The sequence below is a fragment of the Eptesicus fuscus genome, chromosome 2, assembly GCF_027574615.1.
Source record: "Eptesicus fuscus isolate TK198812 chromosome 2, DD_ASM_mEF_20220401, whole genome shotgun sequence".
Lineage (NCBI taxonomy): Eukaryota > Metazoa > Chordata > Mammalia > Chiroptera > Vespertilionidae > Eptesicus > Eptesicus fuscus.
In genome coordinates, this window is record NC_072474.1 from 79,537,334 (window position 1) to 79,550,063 (window position 12,730).

The following is a 12,730-nucleotide window of genomic DNA, read 5'->3' on the forward strand; positions in this document are numbered from 1 at the left end:
AGTTCTTAGTTCTCCATTTTTATTCCCTTTCTCCTTGAATGTGGCCTCAGTGAGTCACTTCTAATGGAAGTAGTGTTGTAGAAATGAGAGCGGGTGATTTCCAAGACTTAGTTCATTAACACGACATTGCAGCTTCAGCCTCTCTCTGGATCACACACTTTGTGCAAGGCCAGTCACCATATCTCAAAAACACTCAAACCCATGGCAAGCTCCATGCAAGGAGCTGAGTCCTCTCCTAAAAGCCTCCATGAACTTGCAAGGCAGCCCAGTGAAGCACCTTGGAAGCTGATCCTCCAACAATCAGAAACCCTTCTTTTGGATAACTGAGCCACAGTGACTAGTTAAACTACACCCAGATTCCTAATCTAAAGAAGCCATGGATGATAATACAAGTTTACTATTTTAAGCTACTAAGTCTGGAATACTAATATAGATAGCCCTGAACCAAGTCTGATGAAATGTTTAAATATATTGCACGTGTTGAAAAATACCAAATAATTTTTAAAAATTATGAGTTACCCTTACTGATAGTCTAATATGGTCATCTGTTTGCTTAAGCATCATTTAGGTCACTAGTTTTTAAATAGGAATAAAAATATATATAATTTTAAAATTTTAAATGTAGAAAATATATATTTTATTTATGTATTCTTTAATTATGTATCTCTATATATAAAAGCCTAAGTGACCATTACAACGGGACAACTAGAAGACTGGAAGACTAGCTGGTAGCTATGATGCACACTGACCACCAGGGGGCAGACACTCAATGCAGGAGCTCCCCGCTGGTGGTCAGTGTGCTTCCACAGCCAACCTCCTGCGGCCATCCAACCTCCCGCAGTCTCTCCCAGAGACCGGCCGGCCCCAATCAGCCGGATCAGCACTGATCGCCAGCCAGGCCAAGGGACCCCACCCATGCATGAATTCGTGCACAGGGCCTCTAGTATACATATAATTAACTGAAAACTGATTACTAATAGGTGTTAATTTTTTTTTTTTCTACAGTGATCATAAGGAGAAAACAAAGGTACTTTTGAAAACTTTAGAATGAAAAGGAAGCCGATCTGGTTCCCCATGAGAGAAAAGCATTTAAACTACTTGTAAGTTAAGACTAATTATTTTAAAGGAGTTTCTTAATTATGGAGGGGGACACTTACACATCTAGAAGTTGACTGCTTTGTATTTATTGTCAATGCCTTTTAAAAATAATTCATTACTTAAATGCTGCCAAAAAGTAAATATTCCCAGTTTTAAGACTGAGCAGAGCCTATAACATAATTTTCTTAAATATGTGTATTTCTCTGTGCCATTTTATATGCCAACATATTTATATAAGTCTTTTAAAGTGGGCTCTGAAAATCTAGTCCAAAATATTTGGTAGTAAAAATAACATTGGAAACCCAATGAAGTATCAACCTATCATCTACTTTCCTTAAAAGTACATCTGCTACCAGTAAACTTCTAATACATTGAATTTTAACAAGTCTAATACAACAAAAAATACATATAAGTTAAATTATATTTTAGGATTTAATAAAGTATAGCACAATGGCAATTAAAACTGAAAAGCAATTATGTTCTGAGGTTAAAAAAACAAGAAATTTAGAATTTCTGAAAGTACAGAGGATTTAAAAGCTCTATTGAATGGAATGGCATAAGAATAATTATTACTCAGCTATCCCTTTGACTTATGGAGCTTCAGCATGAGAGTAACATTAATTATTCTTTTAGAGGATACACACACAAAGTGGTGGCCTTCAAGTGAAATTGTTCACACAGACAATTTTGCTTAAAAAATGTTGCAAGTGTCTGAATAAATGAATTCATACCTACTTGTTATAACTTCTCAACATTTAATAAAATTATACTCTACACTGTATTCCAATTATACTCATGAGGAAGACAATTTCTAAACTTGTTTCAAATTTCACATATCACAATTATCCCCATATTTTTCTAAATGTCAAAAACTCCAAACTTGCTATTCAAAATGTTCTTAAGAATAAAAATTATAATTTCAAGATAAATAAGAATCCAGTAAAAACAATTACACAATTCAAAAGAAATAGAAAAGACATGCCAATTTAATGCATACTAATCACGTACAATATGGCTGCTGGGGACGTGAACATTGTTTACATTCTTGCTCCACATTGGGCATTATCTCAGGCCTAGGAACAGAATGGGGTTCCAAAACTGTCAGAAGGTTCTTTGGAGTCATCACATAGAATCAAGAAAATAATAAAAACTAATGTGTGATGGCTTGTCAGCTTGATGGGAATAAGAGTTATCCCACAGCTGGTAACATATTATTTCCGGCTATGTGTGTGGGGCATCTCTGAAATGGTTAGCCTTTGTTTCAGGAGACTAGTAAATTTGGGTGGGAATCATCCAAACTGTTGAGGGACCAAATAGGACAAAAAGGCAGAGAAAGTATAAATATTCTCTCAGCTTCAGCTCGGATACCCATCTTCTCCTGCCTTCAGACATTGGTCCTCCCGTTTCTTAGGCCTTTGACCTCAGACATAAGGTTGGAGGGACATAAACCATTGGCTCCCCTGGTTCTCAGGCCTTCAGGTTTGGACTGGAACAACCTCACTGGCTTTCCTGTGCCTCTGGTTTGCAGACAGAAAGTTGTGGGGTTTCTCAACCTCCATAACTGTATAAAACAATCCCTATAATAAATTCCTTCATGTGTATGTGTGTGTGTATGTGTGTGTGTGTGTGTGTATTTGTGACATGTGAAATATGACACAGTTTTAGAAATTGTATCTCTCATGAAATATAATTGGAAAACAATCAGGAGAAACCTGACTAAAAATGTGTTTGACAAAGTCCCAAAAGCCAAGAGATGATATCCATAATTACTGAAACCAAAAGGTTACAGGGCAGTGACAGGATCACATGGGCGAAAGTTCTGAGCAGGGGAGAGCAGGTGAGCATCTTACCCTCCAAAATATCTCCATGGGACTCAAGAAGCTTGAAGTTGGAGGGAGAATGCACACACCTATGCAAGGTTTTAAAGTATCATAAAGCACAATGAATTTGGTGGAACAGATTAAAGAGTAATGAAGTGATAAACATGTGTTTGGGTGCTCAATAAAGATTTCTTGAAGGAAGCAAACTTAAACTGGCCTTTAAAAATAAAACAATATGAGAATATAGTAGAGGAGACAAAATAATCCAGGCAGAAATCCTGAACAAAGAAGGATACCAGTATATTCAGAGTGTTGAGAGAGGATCTCGAAGAGCTATCTGCATCCCCATGTTCATTACAGCATTAGCATCAACAATTAAGACATGGAAACAAGCTAAGTGTCCATCAATGGATAAATGGATAGAGAAGATGTGGTGCATACAGTGTAGGACAAAAGTAGGTTTACAGTTGTAGAGTATGTGAAACACATAGGTTATTCTTGTATTATTATTTATTAATTATTGTATTATTTTCCATACTAACAACTATAGGCCTTCTTTTGCCCAATCCTGCATATACAATGCAATGTTATTTTGTCATGTGGAGGGGTGGGAGGAATCTGTCATTTGTGATAACATGGATGAATCTTGAAAGCATTATAAGTGAAATAAGTCAGATAGAAAAAGACAAATACTGCATGATATCACTTATATATGAAATTTTAAAAAGCCAAACTCACAGAAACAGAGAGTAGAATAGTAGCTGTCAGGGGAAGGACTTTGAGGGAAATGGGGAGATATTGGTCAAAGGATGCAAACATTCAATTAAAAGATAACTAAATTCTGGGGATTTTATGTACAGCATGGTGATTATAGTTAAGAATACTGGCCCGGCTGATGTGGCTCAGTGGTTGAACATAGGTGCATGAACCAGGAGGTCAAGGTTCAATTCCTGGTCAAGGCACACGCCTGGGTTGCAGGCTCAATCCCCAAAAAAGATATATTTTTAAAAGAATACAGTATTGCCCTGACTGGTTTGGCTCAGTGGATAGAGTGTCGGCCTGCAGACTGAAAGGTCCCAGGTTTGATTCTGGTCAAGGGCATGTACCTTGGTTGTGGGCACATCCCCAGTAAGGGGTGTGTAGGAGGCAGCTGATCGATGTTTCTCTCTCATTGTTGTTTCTAACTCTCTATCCCTCTCCCTTCCTCTCTGTAAAAAATCAATAAAATATTTAAAAAAATAATACAGTATTATATAGTTGAAAGTAGCTAAGAGAGTTCTTAAATGTTCTCAGCATACAAAAAAAAAAAAAGGCAAATATGTGAGGTGATGAAGGCATTAACTAACCCTTCTGTGGTTATCATTTCACAATATATGTGTTTCAAATCAACATGCTGTACACCTTACATGTATACAAAATAATTAAATCTCAATACAGCTGGAAAACACACACACACACACACACACACACACATATATTCAATAGAGAATCAAGAGCAGATTGGAGATAGAACTAAACAGTAGTCAGATTGAGAGAAACCTCAAAATCAGATTAAGAATATAGTCTCAATTATAGGGGACAGTGGAAGGTGACACTATAACCTACCATAATAAGATATTTATAACATTAATTTTTAAAAGCATTAGCCAGCAGATTATTCAATCAGATTAGAGTGGAAGATAACAGAGTCTGGGAATTATTCAGGAAGACATTGTGATAAGCTGTTTAGGGTGATATGACCATGATAATTGCTATCATTTATCAAGCGCTTCCCATAGTGCTGGTGCTTGAAAAGTATTCTTTTGTTTCCAACTCTAAACAATAACAGTTTGGCAGTATTTTCACCCCCATTTCAATATACCAGGAAGCTGCAGCGTAGCCAAAAATGGTAAGAATGGGAGGCTTGAACAAGAAAGTCATACAGGTATGCATGGTCATGATTTATGGGGGGCCCTTCCCTGTGGGCCTCTCATAGTGGACCCATGCCAGAGGAAGTTGCAGCCTCAAACCATTGCCCAGCCTCCTTACCCTTGGGCTGTGAGCACTGAAGGGGGCTGTACAGTATAAAAATAAATAAATAACAAATAAATAAATAAAATAAAATAAAAAAGTCATACAGGTGAGAGATAAAAGGCAAAGATGCTCCTTGTGCTTCACACAGAGAAAACAAAGAAGGGGGCTAGATTCAGGAAATGCATGTGAAATTATGAGAAAAATCACACTAAGTATCAATAATCTTAAAGTTCAGTGAAATGGAGTCTAATTACTAAATATGAAATGTTAATGGAAATACTCCATTTATTGTCACTGACAAGGGCTATTTTAATAGCACAAAACATAACATACTATTACTATTTTGAGAATTTTAAAGATACTTTTTAAACACATTGATATCATACCAGAAAAATTGATATGAAGATTGTCTTTGTGTGAAAATCTACTGCATGAAGGTGGAAAATCATGACATTAATTTTAAAATGTGGCATTAAGTGTCAAATTTAGTCATCTACTTTTCTTACAGTATATAAATATATATTTTTCTTTATTGCAAATCAAATTTAAAATTTGTTATTCTTATTGGGAAACCAAGAAAATTGGTAGTCATGCAGATTTTAACAGAAGAAACATACCGGAAATTTAATGAAGGATAAACATAAGTTTTGAATAAAAATAGCTATGTTCATATTCTTTCCCTTCTCTCTCTCTCTCTCACTCTCTCTCTCTCTGTCTCTCTCTCTCTCTCTCTCTCTCACACACAATTAATTGGAAAGAATAAAGAGCTTTCAGCAGCGTATATATCTTTTGTTTTGTTTTATCCATAAGCAAAGTAATGATCAGACAATTCTTTTTTAATTCAGCAGCATACATTTTCTATAGAAGAGAGAAACCTTGTAAAAATAATCTCTTGGGTAACACCTTCAATATTAAAAAACATACACAACAGTGAATCCTTTACCCACAAGCTTTAAAACAGCTTCATATAACCAATGAGTGCTGAACTGTGTCTATATAATCCACCTGCGCTTAGAATGATAAGCCTAAGCATAAGGAGGCTGACCAAGTCTTTATTTCCACATTGTTAGGTTTTCTAACCTCAGTTTTCTCTGGCCTGTTTATAGCAGCCAAAAGTTAGCATTCATTCCACTAGAATGTATCTGTTAAAAATAAGGTTGTAAGTTGAATATGCTGCTTAAAAAGTGAAATGCTTAGTCTTTACTTTATTCCCAGTGAAAACATATCTTAGCAATAATTTCAAACAAATAAATTTTCATTAATAAGTTGACTAGAAGAATCCATAGGAAGCAAAATATCAGACATCTGTCATAGCAATATCTGTACCTCTGTACCGATACAGCCCCTAGGGCAATGGAAACTAAGGAGAAAATAAACAAACGGGACTACATCAAAATAAAAAGATTCTGCACAGTGAAAGAAACCATCAACAAAACAACAAGAAAGCCCACTGCATGGGAGAACATATTTACCAATGTTATCACCCATAAGGGTTTAATCTCCAAAATTTACAGGGAAGTCATACAACTTAACAAAAGGAAGATAAACAATCCAATGAAAAAATGGGCAAAGGACCTAAATAGACACTTCTCGAAAGAGGACATACAGAAGGCCAAGAGACATATGAAAACATGCTCAAAGTCACTAATCATCTGAGAGATACACATCAAAACGACAATGAGGTACCATCTCACACCTGTCAGAATGGCTATCATCAACAAATCAACAAACAACAAGTGCTGGCGAGGATGCGGAGAAAAAGGAACCTTCATGCACTGCTGGTGGGAATACAGACTGGTGCAGCCACTGTGGAGAACAGTATGGAGTTCCCTCAAAAAATTAAAAATAGAACTTCAATTTAACTTAGTGATCCCACTTCTAGAAACATATCCCAAGAAATCAGAAACAACAATCAGAAAGGATATATGCACCCCTATGTTCATAGCAGCACAGTTTACAATAGCTAAGATTTGGAAACAGACGAAGTGCCATCAGCAGATGAGTGGATTAAAAAACTGTGGTACATCTACACAATGGAATAATATGTTGCTATAAAAAAGAAGGAAATTTTACCATTTGTAACAGCATGGATGGACCTGGAGAGCATTATGCTAAGTGAAATAAGCCAGTTGGAGAAAGATAAATATCACATGACCTCACTCATTTGTGGAATATAATGAACAACATAAACTGATGAACAAAAGTAGATATAGAGACATAGAAGCATCAAACAGACCACCCAAACTCAGAGGAAAGGCCGGGGGTGGGGGATGGGGGAGTGTTAAGAGATCAACCAAAGGACTTGTGTGCATGCATATATGCATAACCCATGAACAGAAACAGTAGGGGCTGAGAGCACATGCTGGGGGGTGGGAACAGCCAGGGAAAAGAGGTCAATGAGGGGGAAAAGGAGATATATGTAATACTTTAAACAATAAAAATATAAATTAAAAAACACAAAGAATTTGACTAACACTAAATACTAAATGTGAATCTTGCCCTGGCAAGCATGGCTCAGTTGTTAAGAGTATCGGCCCCAGCACTGAAGGGTTTCGGGTTTGATTCTCAGTCAAGGGCACATAGCTGGCTTACAGGTTCTATCCTGGTCAGGTAGGGGTGCATGAAGGAGGCAACCAATCAATATGTCTCTCTCACAAAAATGTTTCTCCCCCCTGCCCCCGTCTCTCTCTCTCTCTCCCACTCTCTCTAAAAGTCAATGGGAAAAAAATATCTTCAGGTGAGAATTAACAAAAAGTAAATAATAAATAAACAAATACTAAACAAACAAATAAATAAAAGACAGTGAATCTCTATTCAGTAATGTTGGTAAATGAGGAACATATTAGCCAAGCACATACCTCAGATATAAAGCCCAGATATCTGCAAATACTCAAAATGTGGAACAAAAAAGAGTGGACAGCTAGTTGTGTGTTATTTAAATAAACACTGATGACATTCTCCAAAGCAGAAAAAAAATCAGAATGACAAATTTCTAGCCAAAATGAAACTATAAATCCTAGTGGGGAATAACAGCACACATTGGATAATTCTGGTCACTAGTGAAGATGTTTTGAGTGAAAGTGAAATCTGTTGGGCTAGACAGAAATGAAGTCTCACCTCTCCTCACTTTTGAGTGGAGGCCTCCAAAATATTCTAAATCAGTGGTCGGCAAACTCATTAGTCAACGGAGCTAAATATCAACAGTACAACGATTGAAATTTCTTTTGAGAGCCAAATTTTTTAAACTTAAACTTCTCCTAACACCACTTCTTCAAAATAGACTCGCCCAGGCCGTGGTATTTTGTGGAAGAGCCACACTCAAGGGACCAAAGAGCCGCATGTGACTCATGAGCCACAGTTTGCTGACCACTGTTCTAAATGAATAGACTTCAAAACATTTTTTTTTTAATTTATTGACTTTAGAGAGAGAGGGGAAGAGAGAGAGAGGTGGATTTGTTGTTCCATTCATTTGGTTGTTTCTTATATGTGCCTTGATTAGCAGTTACTCTAATCAACTAAGCTACCAGACCAGGGCTAAAATGAATAGATTTTTATCTCCTCTCTAACAGCAATTGAAACAACAGAAATTTTCTGAAGGCAGAAAAGCAGGTCACAAACTTTAAGTTTCTAAAGTTTTATGAACTAACTTCCAAAATAATTTTTTTTTAAATCACAGGAAAAAGGTGATAAAGTCTATCCCAAAGATTATTTTCATATGTAGGAAAATAATCATGACATAGAGCACATACAACCCTCAATTATATTTGTTACATTCAACTACTAAATATACTACTGAGGTTAGTAAAACACTGTCTTACTAAAATAAAAATTAATAGAAAGTATCAATATGATAAAAATTCATGGACTCACAGTAAGTTTTTTGAAATAGATTAAAATAAAAGTTACAAATATCCAACTGAATGTCTCCTCCAATCATTACAAAAATAAACTGTGAAATAAAAACTAATTTTCAAAGTGCTGGTTGAGAAATACATACTCTGACATGCCTGAACGACCAATATTGATCCTTCACATCCGTGATTAAGTTCATTCACTCATTTAACAAAAATATAAATTGAACCCTGGCCAGCATGGCTCAGTTGGTTAGAGCGTTTTCCCATGCAACAAAGGGTTGTGGGTTTGATCCCAATCAGGGCACAAAATATGATAAATTTTCTTGAGAAAGTAGCCATAAATAATGTATACTACTTTTAATAAGTAACATAGGGGAATCCTCTAATATTAATAATTAACAAAATACTAATGTATTATAATATGAATTTGCCAATCTATTTCTAAAGAGTTTATATAAGTAAAAATATCTTGCAGATTTTAATAAGTCTCCAAATTACCATCTCAGGATTACAAAGTAAAACTAAAATTGTTTTTAATAAAAGAATCCTTGTAATGCCTAGAAATTTGCCCAGCTCCAAGAAACAACCCCATCATTAGAAATACATAAGTCCAAAATTATTTCCTAATTGGACACTTCTTCCTGTCAACCATATTGGATTCATTGAATTGAACTTTAACTAATATCCTGCTGCTCATCTAGTTTCATATTTATTCTCACTTGGATATCTGCTAGTATTTCCAAGGTCCTTGCTTTTATTTATTTTTGTATCTTTTTAAATATGTTTTTATTGATTTTAGAGAGAGAGAGAGAGAGAAAGGGAGAGGGAGAACGAGATAGAAACATCCATATTGATTGATCAGTTGCCTCCTGCACACCCCCTGCCAGGGCTGGAGACTGCAACTCAGGAATGTGCCCTGACCTGGATCAAACCTGCAACCTCTTGGTGCATGGGTTGATGCTCAACCACTGAAGGACACAAGCTGGGCACAAGATCCTTGCTTTTAATCTTGACTACTGTTGCTTTATTTCCCTATTCTCCAAACAGGATTCTCCTCTTAATATTTGAGAAAGTTTTTTGTTTGCTTGTTTATTTGTTTTTTGTAAAGATCTTGTTCACTAAATTTATAAAGTGAATTCAGAGGCATTTTGTTATCTTTATTTAAAAACTAAAATATAACTTAATCCTTAAAGTACTAAAATGATACACTAATAAATACTTCTGAATGATGATTATGTACATATACTTTATGGCAATTATTCTCCCTATTTATACTTGCCTTTTCAACATATACAAGGTGTCACAAATATCTCTCTCTCTCTCTCTCTCTCTCTCTCTCTCTCTCTCTCTCTCTCTCTCTCTCTCTCTCACACACACACACACACACACACATACACACACACATAGGGTTACTTTATAAAAATGTGAAATTTTAAGTTATTTTTCTAGGACTACTGGTGTTTTAGGTTTGATGAATCTGTACACTTTCTTACAGTTTGATGTAAAGTATGCTTTCAAGGTGACTGGTTATGAGTAAATGCCCAGTCATAACATAGAGTTAAGTTGAATGACAGAGGCCACTGGTTTGAGAATGAAAGCATTTAATTTTAACCAAACAGTGTAAAAAATGTTCATATGTGGTTTTTAATGTTCTTTATTTTTTATACATTTATTTTGCCAACATTTAGTGTTGTTGTTTCTTCCCTTCACATACACTTTCAAAAACAGAGAGATCAATGGTTAAAAAACTCAACTACCATTCTGTAATTAAATAATATGTCCTTTTTCACAGTTCATATGATTTCTCCAGTTATATTTTACATTTGCCCAAACTTATAAAGCAGAATGGAATTTTGTAGGGGATATTTGTTGAATATAAGTTAGAGGTATTTTCTAATTTTTTTAATATTTATTATTTTTAATTGAAAGGCTTCTTTGTCTAAAATCTATACCAAAAAAAGAGATTCTAGTTTATAAATTGATTAGAAAATATGAATCATTCTATTTCACAGAAACACAATTTCATATTACATGAACATCAACAATTTAGAAAAAAAGACTATTCTATCACGAATATAAGGGATTTCATTCAGATGACTCATAAATCTTATTTCAGAAGTGGTCCAGGAATTTGGCACATAAAAAATTTTGAACTCTTGGCAAAAGATGCTTGGGGATTCAAAGTGCCAAAAGCATTTCTTTAATTCTTTATTTGGGTGGTCTCAAAGATGAGGTCAGATCATAGAATGGGTCTTAAAAATACATGGAACATTCACATCTGTAATAATTATAAATGTCTACAGTATTAATTTAACATGACACGAATTAATGCAGCAGTATTGCAGTATTTATGGGACAAATTGTGAAATAAGTGAGACTTTTAATAATCACATGTTGCTGGTATATTATTTAATTTATTGTATTTTGAGATGCCATATTGCCATATACATATAATCAGCAGTCACATGGTTTAAATTTTCTAAGGATTCAGAAATGTATTTTTCAACATACATATTAAAAATAGGTTCATCTGTAGTCTCTAAGATAATTCATAATGCCTCATAAATTACTCTTACAAAATACATTCATTTAAAACACTGTTTCTTTTCTCACATTACAACATCCAAATAAACGAAGAATTTTCACTTCTAGGTCTAAGAACAGACTGAACTATAAATTGGTTCACAGGACAAAATAAAATACCACGAAAAGCTGAATGAATTGTGGTTTTCACTGAAACAAGAATAACTGCAGAGATAGGATTTACTAAGAGTTAAGGTTTCTTTTGCACTTATGGTTCCCTGGTAAGTTTCTATAGAGAAACCGTCAGCCCACTGTAATAATATTTACACTTTAAAAAAAGTGATAAATTATATGATTATAGTGTTTAGTATAGTTTATAGGCTTTATTATAACGCTAAATCTATTAAAGCAAGCTTTGCCAAGCAAATTGATTTAAAACAAGCCTAAATAATTTTTAAAAACTCCCTAACAATATTATTAAAATTTTCAAAATACTCAAATAGTTATTTGGGGAAAAATCACCTTATGTGAACCTCTTATTATTTGTAAGTTAATACAATTTATTTACTTATCTACTCAACCATTCATTCAACAAATAACTGCTGAGTTTTATTATATGCCAAGGAATAAGCTTTATTCTCTGGGAGATGAACATAAAAGTACTGAATATAAGTATTATGGTCCCTATCCACAAGCTATTTATTCATGAGCAACTTTCTCAAATCTTTGAAGTTTTATTATTTTTTAAAAAAATATGTTTTTATTGATTTCAGAGGAAGGGAAAGGGAGAGAGAGAGAGAGAGAGAGAGAGAGAGAGAGAGAGAGAGAGAGAGAGAGAGAGAGAAACATCAATGATGAGAGAAAATTATTGATTGGCTGCCTCCTGCATGCCCCCTGTTGGCGATCATGCCTACAACCAGGGCATATGCCCTGATCTGGAATCCAACCACGACCTCCTGGTTAATGGGTCAATGCTCAATCACTGAGCAACACAGGCTGAGCTTATTCTATATTTAATGAGGATAATTTGAATCTCCTTCAGAGAAAATAAATCACTCATTAAGTATATAATATGTGTCAATCAAAGTTACATATCTAGTCTGTTTTGATACTGCAAGGGTTGTAAGTGAACATAATAAGTATACACAACATAATTCCTAATAGAAGAAATTACACAAATACAGGTATAAAGAGCCATCTGGGGGAGGGCAATACAAATACATAGGATTCCAAAAAAATTATTATCTACCCCCATGCTGCCCCAAACCTCCATATTTTTCTTATCTAAGCCCTTGATTCATCTTGTTGGCAAATGTACTATCTTATGTTTGTAGTCTCTTCCTCAATAAAAATATCACTTAGACTTTATACTTTCCTTAGATCCTATCTTGTGTCCTTTCCTTTCGTCACTGCTTAAAGATG

The 12,730-nt window shown here is 34.8% G+C and overlaps 1 protein-coding gene, 1 long non-coding RNA gene and 1 other non-coding gene across 5 annotated transcripts in view; 2 read left to right on the plus strand and 1 right to left on the minus strand.

Moving 5' to 3' along the window:
* Positions 1 to 12,730, minus strand: part of ADGRL3 (adhesion G protein-coupled receptor L3) — a 492,939-nt gene that overhangs the window by 403,015 nt on the left and 77,194 nt on the right. The window lies entirely within an intron of this gene.
* Positions 1 to 12,730, plus strand: part of LOC114231065 (uncharacterized) — a 45,011-nt gene that overhangs the window by 1,459 nt on the left and 30,822 nt on the right. The gene's annotated exons all lie outside the window — the stretch shown is intronic.
* Positions 4,847 to 4,982, plus strand: LOC114231082 (small nucleolar RNA SNORA42/SNORA80 family). The gene has a single exon (XR_003617061.1). It is a non-coding gene; the product is annotated as a small nucleolar RNA SNORA42/SNORA80 family (small nucleolar RNA).